Raw genomic sequence first — 14,038 nt, forward strand, 5'->3', positions numbered from 1 at the left:
AGCCAACTCTCAAGCAATTTGGGTGCACTTTCCAGAACTCTCTTTCTTATGTCCTTGCCTGGCCGTCTCTCTGCGCTGGCTTCCCCTCTCCTGCCCTGCACCTGCCAAACAGTGTCCCAAGCCAGCAGCCATGGATCTTGTCAGGCGGTGAGCTCTAATCCCCCTGGATCCTATCCGGCTGTCTTTTCAGCGAATGTGTGCAGATGTGGCTGTGCTTCTTGCAAAGCCACAGCCTCCGGTTATCTAGCTGAGTCCTTAGTTTCTCTACTAGAATGGGGCCGGTTCCCTGACTGCGACCTGGTCCCTCCACCTGACTATGGTCAGTGCGAATATGATCCCCACGGGTGGACTTCTCACTACCCGTGCCTCTGGGACCCCTTCCTTCTCTTCCTTCTGTAGTTTAACTTTCCTTCAGCTTTTTCTCTCTATCTCCCTCTGAGAGGGAGCTCCTTCTCAGCATGTCTGCTTATTTTCACATCCTATCACTTACTGACTAACTTTCTGGATCTTTCCTGACTCCCCCTACTGTTTCCATGACATCTTTCTCCACCCACACCCTCTACCTATTAACCCTCTCCAGACTGGGATGAGGCCATCCACCCTAAGGGTATACCCAAGTGCCCTGACCGAAGTGTCTAGTGTTGGATGCTGGTGTTAGGGTTCTGTGCAGTGCCCCCTCCTTATCTGAGAGCGGAATACCACACCTCTGGATGAGGTGCAGTATCTCTGTGGTGACTGGACCCCAGGGGCGCCACACAGCCACCCTGCATCAGGTTCATGATCTTAGCTTCTGTGACCCTGTCAGGTTCATCATAGATCATCCCTAAGGTGTCAAAAAAGGCATCAATGGAAGACCATTCTGGGGCTCGTGGGGACAAAGAATGCCCAAGTCTGAGGACCCCCTCACAATAGGGACATGATTATTCCCACTCGCTGGGACTCATCCCCTGAAGACCTGGGTTGCAAGGTAAAAATAGATTGCAACTCTCCCTAAATACCCTAAACTGATCCTTCTCCCCCGAGAATTTGTCAGTAAGGGCAACTACAGGTTCAGGAGAGACCAACTGCACTTAAGAAGGTAAATGATTCGTTACTACAGTTGATGAGCAATTGGAAGCATCCATAGTTGTAGAAAACTGACCCTGCAGCTGGGATTGTGAAGATTCTAGTTTTTGGTGTTCCCTTGCGAGATCCTGAACCATCTAGGTCAGATTAGTCACCTGATCACAGAGTGCACTAATAGCATCCATTGGTGAAGATAGAGAGCGAAAAAAAGAGTACTTTTGTGACCAGTGAAAATGTGACGCTAGTGAATCCATGCAGCCAGACATTCCGGGGTCAATAACAAAAGATCACGTTGTTAGGGTTGGCGGAACGCACCGAATATATATTTATTAGAAGTAGTAGGTGTGTTTGCAACCCGGGATCCACCGTGCAGGAAAGAACCTGCTGCTAGATATGGCGGTACAAAATAGTAGTATAAACAAACTCTGTTACTTCACAGAGTCTGTTAGCAAAGAGAACGCTGTGCCCTGTTTAGCTCACAGAGGAACACAGCTACTTAGTAGAGCAGATAGTGGTCATGCAGTCAAATGCAAACATGCAGCTCCTCTCCGGTGGAGCCGGAATTCTAATGGCTATACGCCAGCCCTGACTCCCCTCACATTAAACTCCTCGCCAGAGGTGCCAGCATTCTAGGGGCTTATTTCAGCCGGGTCCCTGACTGCATACAAAACACGACCACACTGGCGCTGAGCTCATACAAAATTGACACTAGCGCATGGCCGTGCGGACCTGCGGATGTTTTATAGTTGCACCTCTACAGGACCTTCCCGGAGGACCAATGGAAGCTGCCACAGGGCCTGAGCGTGTGACCCCCTACCTCCAATGAGAGGTCCTCCCGTGGGCATGCTCAGTTTGTGCAAAGCAGGACTTAGTCCCAGAAAAGCCTGCTTGCCGCAAACCAGTAAGGCTACTTTCACATTTGCATTTTAATCTGCAGCATTTAATCCGCAAACGCAAGGACACGAAAAATGCAAGAAAATGCGTGTAAACGCAGCGTTTTAAAACCGCATACGGTTACCGCATGCGTCATTAAAACGCTGCGTTTACATGCTTTTTCTTGCGTTTTCCATGCGTTTGCGTTTTTTTGTGCGCATGTTGAAAAAATTTACAGGAGAAAAATCTAGATCACAAGAAACAGCCAATGGGACTACAGAGGGCGTGTATTATGGGATATCTATATATAGACCCTAGGACAGCTGAAATCTTCAGATTTTGCTCCTGTATCCTGTGACAAGATGGATCTTCACATGGATAGCTTTTACTTCAAACTGGATCTAAGCATCAAGATTTTTCTGGCGTGTGCGTTTGCTTGGGAGCAACACTGAAACCGGGAAAGACAGAGAAGGACACGGTGTAGGCGGTTTTGGCAACACCCCATAGTAGAACTGCGGGAGAGCCGTGGTGCATATCACACCCTGTATGGCGAGCTCAATGAGAACCCAGAAAAATTCCCGGAATATACAAGGATGTCACAAGACTCTTTCCGGGATTTGCTTGATCGCGTCCAAGGAGCCATCCGGAGACAGGACACACAGCTCCGTAGAGCCATTCCACCAGAGGAACGTCTCCTGGTTACCTTAAGGTACGTAATAATTCTAAACAAAAGCTAGCCATAATTTTTGCAGGTCTGACTTGTATTTTTGGCATTTTTGTAAATTATTTATTCTTTCTACAGATTTCTAGCAACTGGAGAGAGCTTGTCATCCCTTCATTTCCAGTACCGCCTTGGAATTTCCACGCTGTCCGAAATTGTTTTTGACACCTGCCGGGCTTTATGGACCATTCTCCGTGAGGAATTTATACCCATACCCACGGAGGACATGTGGAAAGAAATTGCTGAAAAATGTTGGACTGTTTGTGATTTTCCCAACTGTTTGGGTGCGGTGGATGGGAAGCACATCCGGATTATCAAACCAGCCAGAATGGGATCACAGTTCTTCAACTACAAAAAATATTTTTCAGTAGTTCTCATGGCAATAGCCGATGCGGACTGTCGCTTCATTGCTGTGGACATTGGTGCTTTTGGCCGTGGCAACGATTCACAGACTTTTAAAAACTCTGATATGGGCCGACGTGTTTATGGCAAAAATTTTAATTTCCCACAGCCACGACCACTCCCCTACACTCAAGGCCCACCGCTGCCATTTGTAATGGTTGGGGATGAGGCCTTTCAGATGAGTGAAAATCTCCTGAAGCCCTATTCAAGTCGGGACTTGAACCGCACAAAATGGATCTATAACTACAGACTAACCAGGGCACGCAGAACAGTAGAGTGTGCCTTTGGGATTATGGTGTCCAAATGGTGCATTCTAGCAACTGCCATAAATCTAAAAATGGAGACAGTGGATGAGGTGGTTAAAGCCTGTGTGGTTCTCCACAATTTCATTCTGGCTAAGGAGCGACCCACCATAGAACTTGATGAACCTGTTGCAAACCCTTTGCCTGATTACCGTCATCACCCGCTGCGGTCAACAGTTAAAGTAGGCCACATGCGGGACCAGTTTGCTGCCTTTTTTGATTCTGACATTGGACGTGTGCCATGGCAGGACAATATGGTGTAAAATGTACTGCTGGCTTCGGGTCTGCAAAGTTATGTTTGAAATGTTAACGTTTTTTCTAATAAAATAATTGTGTTTTACTTTCTTCACCATGTCATCTATTTCCTTAACAAACCACTTTGGGTTTTTGGGCTTAGGTTGTTGACGTCTTTGAGTCCTGTCTTGGTTCACCATTAGCTATTTGCCGCAGACTGTATAGACGATGGCTGTTATTGTCGCAGTATTTGTCCAGTATTTAACATCAGTATTTGTAAGCCAAAACCAGGAGTGGTAGTTAAATGCTTTTAGTGGTGCATATGTGTTTATTGAACTTTTCCTCACATAGCTCCACTCCTGGTTTTGGCTTACAAATAGTGCTGTGAAATACTGAGCAAATACAGACAGTGTGACGGCAGACTTCACCACAGATCTATAGTCATCAAGTCAGGTGTCAGAAATAATGAATTCATGATGCAAATGGCTCTTGAATTCATTTTTCCTGACACTTGTCCGGGTGAGTATATATATGCCATGTATGACGTAAATTGTCCCTTCACTTTGTGTGAAATATATGTAATGTACCAAGAAGATAAAATGGAGGTAATACAATGCATTTCTCAAATCAGCAGGTCAGGGGTCATAAATAATGTTTCTGATAAGACACGACCTGTTGAGTATAGTTGTGCTGTGTATTACCACCATTTTGTCTTCTGTGGGCGACAAAAAGTCATGGAGTAAACAGAAAGAAGTGTTTTTGGAGAAAATACAAGTGTTATTTTTGGGGTCAACCTCATATCTCTCAACCAAACACACACCAAGCTTCAGTGTTCTGCTAAGTAAGTACTAGAGATTGGAGGTGGCCCCCAATAAAGTGTTCGATGCATTTTTTGTTATTGGCGCACGGTGTGTGTTGACGGCGGCGAAATACACAATTAACCAAACCTTATTGGGGCAAAACACAGGTTTATTTTAGTAAACACAAACAACAACAAAAAAAAATTAACTGCGCCTGCTTGGGGTTGAGTGCCGATATTGTGGGGTGTCGAGCTGTGAGGTCTGACTTATTGTAGCCGACATAGGGGTGGCAGGAGAAGGCGCTATAAAACTGCTGGGGTCAGGAAATTCAGGGATTGGGCTAGACACATGAGAGGGCTGAGACACACTGGAAGGGTGAGACAAACCAGACATTACAGACACATTGGAAGGTGAGGGGGGAGGGATAGCTATGTTTTGTTTTTTTTTTGTTTTGCCTTTCCCTTTCTTTGGTTGGCGCGGGTTAGTTGTTTGTTGTGAATTTGGATTCTGGGCTCCCCCGGTGGCCGCTTGTGGAATTGGACTTGTCATCCTCTTTCCTGTTTCACCTGATTCCATCAGTAGTGGGTGTCGCTATTTAAGCTCATTTCTCTGGTGGTTTCTTGCCGGTCATCAATGTTATCTGATGCCTCTCAGTGCTTGTTCCTGCTTCTGACAACTACTAGATAAGTTGGACTTTTGTCCATGTTTTGTTTTTGCCTATTTGTTCCAGTTCACAGCTGAAGTTTTGTTACTGTGTCTGGAAAGCTCTCGTTGATCAGGGATTGCTACTCTGGCGTTATGAGTTAATGCCAGAGTTTAAGGTAATCTCTGGATGGTGTTTTGTTAGTGTTTTTCTGCTGACCATGAAAGTATACTATCTGTCTTCTGCTATCTAGTAAGCGGACCTCAAATTTGCTAAGACTATTTTCCTGCTGCGTTTGTTGTTTCATCTGAACTCACCGTCATTATATGTGGGGGGCTACTGTCTTCTTTGGAATATTTCTCTGGAGGTGAGCCAGGTCTTATATTTCCCTCTGCTAGCTATTTAGGTCTTAGGCCAGAGCTGGGCATCTAGCGATAAATAGGAAATGCTACCTGGCTATTTCTAGTTGCGCGGCAGGCTTAGTTCATGGTCAGTATAGTTCCATCTTCCGAGAGCTTGTCCCTCTATAGGCTTGCTATGATCTCTGCCTGCAGAGATCATGACAGTTTGACCGGCCAATAAAGTGTTAAAGACCCAGGTTGAGAAAGGAGAGTTATAAGAAGTCTGCTGGAATTTTTTTTTTTTTTTTTTTTTTTCCTCCAGTCTGCCTTGCTGCAGTCTTTTTTCTCTCTCTCCTCCTAATCTCTGTATGCTCTGTGTGCACCTGACAATAATGGATCTCCAGAGTGTAACTGCGGGTTTGAATAATCTCATCACGAAAGTACAAAATTTACAAGATTTTGTGGTACATGCTCCGGTATCTGAGCCGAGAATTCCTTTGCCGGAGTTCTTCACAGGGAATAGAGCTAGCTTCCAGAATTTCCGAAATAATTGTAAGCTTTATTTGTCCCTGAAGTCTCGTTCAGCTGGAGACCCTGCTCAGCAGGTTAGGATTGTGATTTCCTTGCTCAGGGGTGACCCTCAAGATTGGGCCTTCTCATTGCCAGCAGGGGATCCTGCGTTACGCGATGTGGATGCGTTTTTTCTGGCCTTGGGCTTGCTTTATGAGGAACCTCATTTGGAACTTCAGGCAGAAAAAACTTTGATGGCACTATCTCAGGGGCAAGACGAAGCTGAAGTTTTCTGCCAAAAATTCCGTAAATGGTCTGTGCTTACTCAGTGGAATGAGTGCGCCTTGGCGGCAACTTTCAGAGAAGGTCTCTCTGATGCCGTTAAGGATGTTATGGTGGGGTTCCCTTTGCCTGCAGGTCTGAATGAGTCCATGACAATGGCTATTCAGATTGATAGGCGTCTGCGGGAGCGCAAACCGGTGCACCATCTGGCGGTGTCTATGGAAAAGACGCCAGAAAGTATGCAGTGTGATAGAATTCTGTCCAGGAGCGAGCGACAGAATTTTAGACGGAAGAATGGATTGTGTTTCTATTGTGGGGATTCTACTCATGTTATATCGGCATGCTCTAGGCGTACAAAGAAGCTTGATAAGTCTGTTTCCATTGGCACCATTCAGTCTAAGTTTATTTTGTCTGTAACCCTGATTTGCTCTTTGTCATCCATTGCCACGGACGCCTATGTTGACTCTGGCGCCGCTCTGAGTCTTATGGATTGGTCCTTTGCCAATCGTTGTGGTTTTGATTTAGAGCCTTTGGAGACTCTTATTCCTCTGAAGGGGATTGACTCCACCCCATTGGCTAATAATAAACCACAATACTGGACACAAGTAACCATGCGTATCAATCCGGATCACCAGGAGATTATTCGTTTCCTGGTGCTGTATAATTTACATGACGATTTGGTACTGGGATTGCCATGGTTGCAGTCTCACAACCCAGTCTTGGACTGGAGAGCAATGTCTGTGTTGAGCTGGGGATGTAAGGGTATTCATGGGGACGTACCTTTGGTTTCTATTTCGTCGTCCATTCCCTCTGAAGTCCCTGAGTTCCTCTCTGATTATCAAGACGTCTTTGACGAACCCAAGCTTGGGTCGTTACCTCCGCACCGTGAGTGCGATTGTGCCATAGATTTGATACCGGGTTGTAAATATCCAAAGGGTCGTTTGTTTAATTTGTCTGTGCCGGAACATGCTGCTATGCGGGAATATATAAAGGAGTCTTTGGAAAAGGGACATATTCGTCCATCTTCTTCTCCCTTGGGAGCTGGGTTTTTCTTTGTCTCAAAAAAAAGACGGCTCTCTGAGACCATGTATTGATTATCGGCTTCTGAATAAGATCACTGTTAAGTATCAATACCCATTGCCATTGCTTACTGATTTGTTTGCTCGTATAGAGGGTGCTAAGTGGTTCTCTAAAATTGATCTTCGTGGGGCGTATAATTTGGTGCGGATCAGGCAGGGGGATGAGTGGAAGACCGCATTTAATACGCCCGAGGGCCACTTTGAGTATTTGGTCATGCCTTTTGGTCTTTCTAATGCCCCTTCAGTTTTCCAGTCTTTTATGCATGATATTTTCCGCGATTTTCTGGATAAATTTATGATAATATATCTGGATGATATTCTGGTTTTTTCTGATGACTGGGACTCTCATGTCCAGCAGGTCAGGAGAGTTTTTCAGGTTCTGCGGTCTAATTCTTTATGTGTGAAGGGGTCTAAGTGCGTTTTTGGGGTCCAGAAAATTTCCTTTTTGGGGTATATTTTTTCTCCCTCTTCCATTGAGATGGATCCCGTCAAGGTGCAAGCTATTTGTGACTGGACTCAGCCCTCCTCTCTTAAGGGTCTTCAGAGATTTTTGGGCTTTGCCAACTTTTACCGCCGATTTATTGCTGGTTTTTCGGATGTCGTTAAACCACTGACTGATTTGACCAGACAAGGCGCTGATGTTGCTAATTGGTCCCCTCATGCTGTAGAGGCCTTTCAGGAGCTTAAGCGCCGTTTTGCCTCTGCCCCTGTGTTGCGTCAGCCTGATGTGAATCTGCCTTTTCAGGTTGAGGTTGACGCTTCGGAGATCGGAGCTGGGGCAGTGTTGTCGCAGAAAGGTTCCGACTGCTCCGTCATTAGGCCTTGTGCCTTCTTTTCTCGCAAATTTTCGCCCGCAGAGCGGAATTATGATGTTGGGAATCGGGAGCTTTTGGCCATGAAGTGGGCGTTTGAGGAGTGGCGCCATTGGCTCGAGGGGGCTAGGCATCAGGTGGTGGTATTGACTGACCACAAAAATTTGATTTATCTTGAGACTGCCAGACGCCTGAATCCTAGACAGGCGCGCTGGTCTTTATTTTTTTCTCGCTTTAATTTTGTGGTGTCATACCTACCGGGTTCTAAGAATGTTAAGGCAGATGCCCTTTCTAGGAGTTTTGACCCGGACTCTCCTGGTAATTCTGAACCCACAGGTATCCTTAGGGAGGGAGTAATTTTGTCGGCCGTTTCTCCTGATCTGCGGCGGTCCTTGCAAGAGTTTCAGGCGGATAGACCGGATCGTTGTCCGCCTGATAGACTGTTTGTTCCGGATGATTGGACCAGCAGAGTCATCTCTGAGGTACATTCTTCTGCATTGGCAGGTCATCCCGGAATTTTTGGTACCAGGGATTTGGTGGCAAGATCCTTCTGGTGGCCTTCTCTGTCACGAGATGTGCGAGTCTTTGTGCAGTCATGTGACGTTTGTGCTCGGGCCAAGTCTTGTAGTTCTCGGGCTAGCGGACTGCTGTTGCCCTTGCCTATTCCTAAGAGGCCTTGGACACACATCTCGATGGATTTTATTTCAGATCTGCCTGTTTCCCAGAAGATGTCTGTCATCTGGGTGGTCTGTGACCGTTTCTCTAAAATGGTCCATTTGGTTCCTCTGCCCAAGTTGCCTTCTTCTTCTGAGTTGGTTCCTCTGTTTTTTCAGAATGTTGTCCGATTGCACGGTATTCCTGAGAATATTGTTTCTGACAGAGGTACCCAATTTGTGTCTAGATTTTGGCGGGCATTCTGTGCTAGGATGGGCATAGATTTGTCTTTTTCATCTGCTTTTCACCCTCAGACTAATGGCCAGACCGAGCGGACTAATCAGACCCTTGAGACATATCTGAGGTGTTTTGTCTCTGCTGACCAGGATGATTGGGTTGCTTTTTTGCCATTGGCAGAGTTCGCCCTCAATAATCGGGCCAGTTCTTCCACCTTGGTGTCCCCGTTTTTCTGTAATTCGGGGTTTCACCCTCGATTTTCCTCCGGTCAGGTGGAATCCTCGGATTGTCCTGGAGTGGATGCGGTGGTGGAGAGATTGCATCACATCTGGGGGCAGGTTATGGACAATTTGAAGTTGTCCCAGGAGAAGACTCAGCGTTTTGCCAACCGTCATCGTCGTGTTGGTTCTCGGCTTTGTGTTGGAGATTTAGTGTGGTTGTCTTCTCGTTTTGTCCCTATGAGGGTCTCTTCTCCTAAGTTTAAACCTCGGTTCATCGGCCCTTATAGAATATTGGAGATTCTTAATCCTGTTTCTTTCCGTTTGGACCTCCCTGCGTCCTTTTCCATTCATAACGTTTTTCATCGGTCGTTATTGCGCAGGTATGAGGTACCTGTTGTACCTTCAGTTGAGCCTCCTGCTCCGGTGTTGGTTGAGGGTGAGTTGGAGTACGTTGTGGAGAAAATTTTGGACTCTCGTGTTTCCAGACGGAAACTCCAGTATCTGGTCAACTGGAAGGGTTACGGCCAGGAGGATAATTCTTGGGTCAATGCATCTGATGTTCATGCTTCTGATCTTGTTCGTGCCTTCCATAGGGCTCATCCTGGTCGCCCTGGTGGATCTGGTGAGGGTTCGGTGCCCCCTCCTTGAGGGGGGGGTACTGTTGTGAATTTGGATTCTGGGCTCCCCCGGTGGCCGCTTGTGGAATTGGACTTGTCATCCTCTTTCCTGTTTCACCTGATTCCATCAGTAGTGGGTGTCGCTATTTAAGCTCATTTCTCTGGTGGTTTCTTGCCGGTCATCAATGTTATCTGATGCCTCTCAGTGCTTGTTCCTGCTTCTGACAACTACTAGATAAGTTGGACTTTTGTCCATGTTTTGTTTTTGCCTATTTGTTCCAGTTCACAGCTGAAGTTTTGTTACTGTGTCTGGAAAGCTCTCGTTGATCAGGGATTGCTACTCTGGCGTTATGAGTTAATGCCAGAGTTTAAGGTAATCTCTGGATGGTGTTTTGTTAGTGTTTTTCTGCTGACCATGAAAGTATACTATCTGTCTTCTGCTATCTAGTAAGCGGACCTCAAATTTGCTAAGACTATTTTCCTGCTGCGTTTGTTGTTTCATCTGAACTCACCGTCATTATATGTGGGGGGCTACTGTCTTCTTTGGAATATTTCTCTGGAGGTGAGCCAGGTCTTATATTTCCCTCTGCTAGCTATTTAGGTCTTAGGCCAGAGCTGGGCATCTAGCGATAAATAGGAAATGCTACCTGGCTATTTCTAGTTGCGCGGCAGGCTTAGTTCATGGTCAGTATAGTTCCATCTTCCGAGAGCTTGTCCCTCTATAGGCTTGCTATGATCTCTGCCTGCAGAGATCATGACAGTTGTTGTGGTGGCGGGGAACGCCAGGCCAGGGTCCGGCAACGGCACTCTTGTGGTGGTGGCGGGGAATGCCAGGGCATGGTCCGGCAACGGCAGTCTTGTGGTGGTGGCGGGGAACGCCAGGCCAGGGTCCGGCAACGGCACTCTTGTTGTGGTGGCTGGGAACGCCAGGGCAGGGTCCGGCAACGGCACTCTTGTGGTGGTGGCGGGGAACGCCAGGCCAGGGTCCGGCAACGGCACTCTTGTTGTGGTGGCGGGGAACGCCAGGGCAGGGTCCGGCAACGGCACTCTTGTGGTGGTGGTGGGGAACGCCAGGCCAGGGTCCGGCAACGGCACTCTTGTTGTGGTGGCGGGGAACGCCAGGGCAGGGTCCTGCGGCGGCAGCATGGTGGTGGCAGTGGAGGAGGCCCAAGCAGGAGCAGCAGTTGTCATGGTGGTGGTGGTGGGCTGACCCACTGCACTGGGCATGGTGGTGGTGCTATAATACGGTCCGGCAGTGTTTGGAATGGAGGTGGCCGGGCAGTGGTAGGCAGCAGATGTTGGCATTGACGTAAAGCGTGACAGTGTGGGCACTGGTGGAAATGCCCCAACTGTCTGCTGAAAATACCGACTCTGCTGCATAGCCTGCACGTAAGCAGCATTGCAGGCCTGCATAACAGTAATCTGGAGATCGGGACTAAGGTGTTCCGACATGCCCTGTTCTATCTGATTAAAAAAATGATGTGCTGGCTTCTGGAGGTTGGCTTTCACTTGGGCAAGGGCTGTGGTAACCTCCTGGATACGTGTGCTCATATGACTAATGGCAGTAACCAGTCGGTCACCCATTGCCTTGAGTCCCTCGTGGAAGACCGAGCTCAAGTGCAAAAACTCGGGCATGAGTGACCTGTCTGCGGCCCTCTGCCGCTGCCGGGAGGAGCCCATAAAAAATTGGCTAGAGTCAGAGGGCTGGGAAAGGGGAACACCTGATGGACCAGCTTCCTGGTCTCCAGGTTGTGTGGCAGGCCCACTTGCTGCAGCGCAGGAGGATGGCTGGAACGGGTCCGTGGCTGACTGATGAAGGACCGCTCCAGAACCTGGGCCAACAGTGGAGCTCCAAGTGCTGTGAAAAAAAAATAAAATAAAATTAATACAAAACATTTACAAAAAGATAACTACAGAGTTATATAAACATTCAGATAGGGAGAGGTCACACTAGCACTATTTTGAGTGAATTTTACATCAGAATTTGCAAGCCAGGAGTACAACAGTAGGAAGAAAAGTTTCATAAAACCACATGCTCAACTTCTGCATGCATCAACCACTCCTTGTTTTGGATTAAAAAAACTGATGGAAAATATTAAGAGACGATGGAGGCGATACAAGCCATATCTCTATACAAGCCACATGTATACTCACCAGGACAAGTGCCAGGAAAAATGAATTTAGGAGCCATTGGCATCCTGAATTCATTATTTCTGACACCTGACTTGATGAGTATAGATCTGTTGTGTAGGCTGCTGTCACACTGTCAGTATTTGCTCTGTATTTCAAATCAGTATTGGTAAGCCAAAACCTGGAGAGGAACTATGTGAAGAAAAGTATTCAAAGAACACGTATCCCACTTCTGCATGTATCAATCACTCATGGTTTCGCATTCCAAATACTGATTCAAAATAGTGACCCAAAAAAGCTAGCATTATACAAAACTTTTTTTTTCTTTTTTAACCAATATACTTACGTTCTTCGTGCAAGGACCGGTCTCAAAAACGCAAGGATGCGGTGGTACTTGTATTTTCGTATCCTTGCTCCAGAACCACTTGGAAGCCGGCTCTCTTGGCGCAGGTCCTTGTTGAAGCGGTCCTTCATCGATCGCCAACGTGTTTTGACTTTTGACACTGTTGACAAAACAAAACATAATTGTTAGGACAATGGTCTTTTGACCCTGGTCACACAACTGTGTGTGCTGTGAAAAAGTAATGACTTTCTCTCATCATACACAGTTGTGTGAGCATGGCCAAGGTATTGACTACATCACACTGCATTGCGATACTTACCAAATGCAGAACGGACCCGAGCCGGGGCATTGGCCCAGCCATCCCACAACGCTGTGGCCACCTCATTCCAAAGCCTCCGGATCGTCACGTTGTTGGCGTGCAGTGGATCCCAGGTGTCCCACAATGGGACTCGCTCATGGACCAGGGAGATGAGGTGTTCATTCTCAATGAGGTCCTCATCCCCTTCTGGAACCTAAAAACAAAAAGGACATTAATATTGGAGACATTCACATAAGGAAGACAGAAAACAGAATCAGAGGAATGGCATGAATATTGAAATTAAAAAAAACACTGGTGCTGAAGCAAAAGGGAAAGAAAGAGAGAAGTAGAAAGAAATGAAGATTCAAGAATTGTAAAGTGAGGATACAATAAACAGTCAGCCAGGTATACTTACACGCTGCCGCCATGCCACCCGACCGTGACTACGCTGCTCCTACCCAGTCTCCTGCCCAGTCTCTTCTGCTGTAGAAGAAGTGGTCTGAAAAAAGGAAAATATACATTGTAATATGTGTAGATGTGACAGTGAATACTTACCAATCTGAGGAGGTGAATACTCACTTCGCTGACATGTTCCCCTTGTGCAGGCCCAGGCGTTTCCTCATCAGAAGAAGAAGACATTCTGATGTGTGCAGAAAGAAAGAAATGGCAGAAATTAGGGCATATAGACACAGATTATAGAAAACAAATGCATTGGATAGGATATACTCACATAGTTCTGAGGCTTGTTTGCTTGTTTGCTGCTCCAAGGGGTTGTGAGGCGTCTAGTCTGCAAGACAGTCTGATGAGTAGTGAACTGCAAATGTCCACTCCCTCCCTTTATCACCTTGTATGTGGGGGGTGGCTTATCAGTGTCTAGACATGTTTTTCTCAATTGAGACGCATGCGTCGGCAAACGCAACCAAACGCATGTGCTGCAAAACGCATGCGTTTACATAGACTACAATGCGTTTTTTTGGCGCAAACCTTGTGCAATCAGCTGCTTACGTTTCCAGGCGGCAAAATGACGCCTCTAAAAATTACTACATGTTGCATTTCCGCGCCAAGACCCAGACGACTAGACGTCGTTAAATGCGGCAAAACGCGAACAAACAAAAACGCATGCGTCGATAATTTTAAAGATAGGAATACACAACGCATGCAGATATTTGCGGAAGAAACGCTGCGGACACAACCGCAAATGTGAAAGCGGCCTAAAGGGTACAATAGCAGAGCCTGGAAAGGCAGCAGTAACCCTTTGTACAATATCAGACTGAGCGAGACGCTGGGACCGACATCTCCGCTGAGCAGGCTCCACTGCGGCTGATGCAGAATGGGAGACCGCAGCAGATATGGTTCGAGATTCCCCCTGTGCAGCAACGGGAACTCGACTCCTAACATTACCCCCCCTCCTAGGGTCCCCCCCTCCTTAAGCCTCGCTATGCTCAATGGCTGCAATGAGCAGCGGAGCCCGAAT

At 47.0% G+C, this 14,038-nt stretch overlaps 1 long non-coding RNA gene across 1 annotated transcript; it reads right to left on the minus strand.

The window, feature by feature from the left end:
* Positions 1 to 11,527: 11,527 nt before the first annotated feature.
* LOC143770184 (uncharacterized) lies at positions 11,528 to 12,981 on the minus strand. The gene is made up of 3 exons (XR_013214567.1): positions 12,586 to 12,981; positions 12,270 to 12,426; positions 11,528 to 11,651 (listed from the first exon to the last, which is right to left on the minus strand). It is a non-coding gene; the product is annotated as an uncharacterized LOC143770184 (long non-coding RNA).
* Positions 12,982 to 14,038: the final 1,057 nt, after the last annotated feature.

This window comes from Ranitomeya variabilis, chromosome 1 (assembly GCF_051348905.1).
Source record: "Ranitomeya variabilis isolate aRanVar5 chromosome 1, aRanVar5.hap1, whole genome shotgun sequence".
Classification (NCBI taxonomy): Eukaryota; Metazoa; Chordata; class Amphibia; order Anura; family Dendrobatidae; genus Ranitomeya; species Ranitomeya variabilis.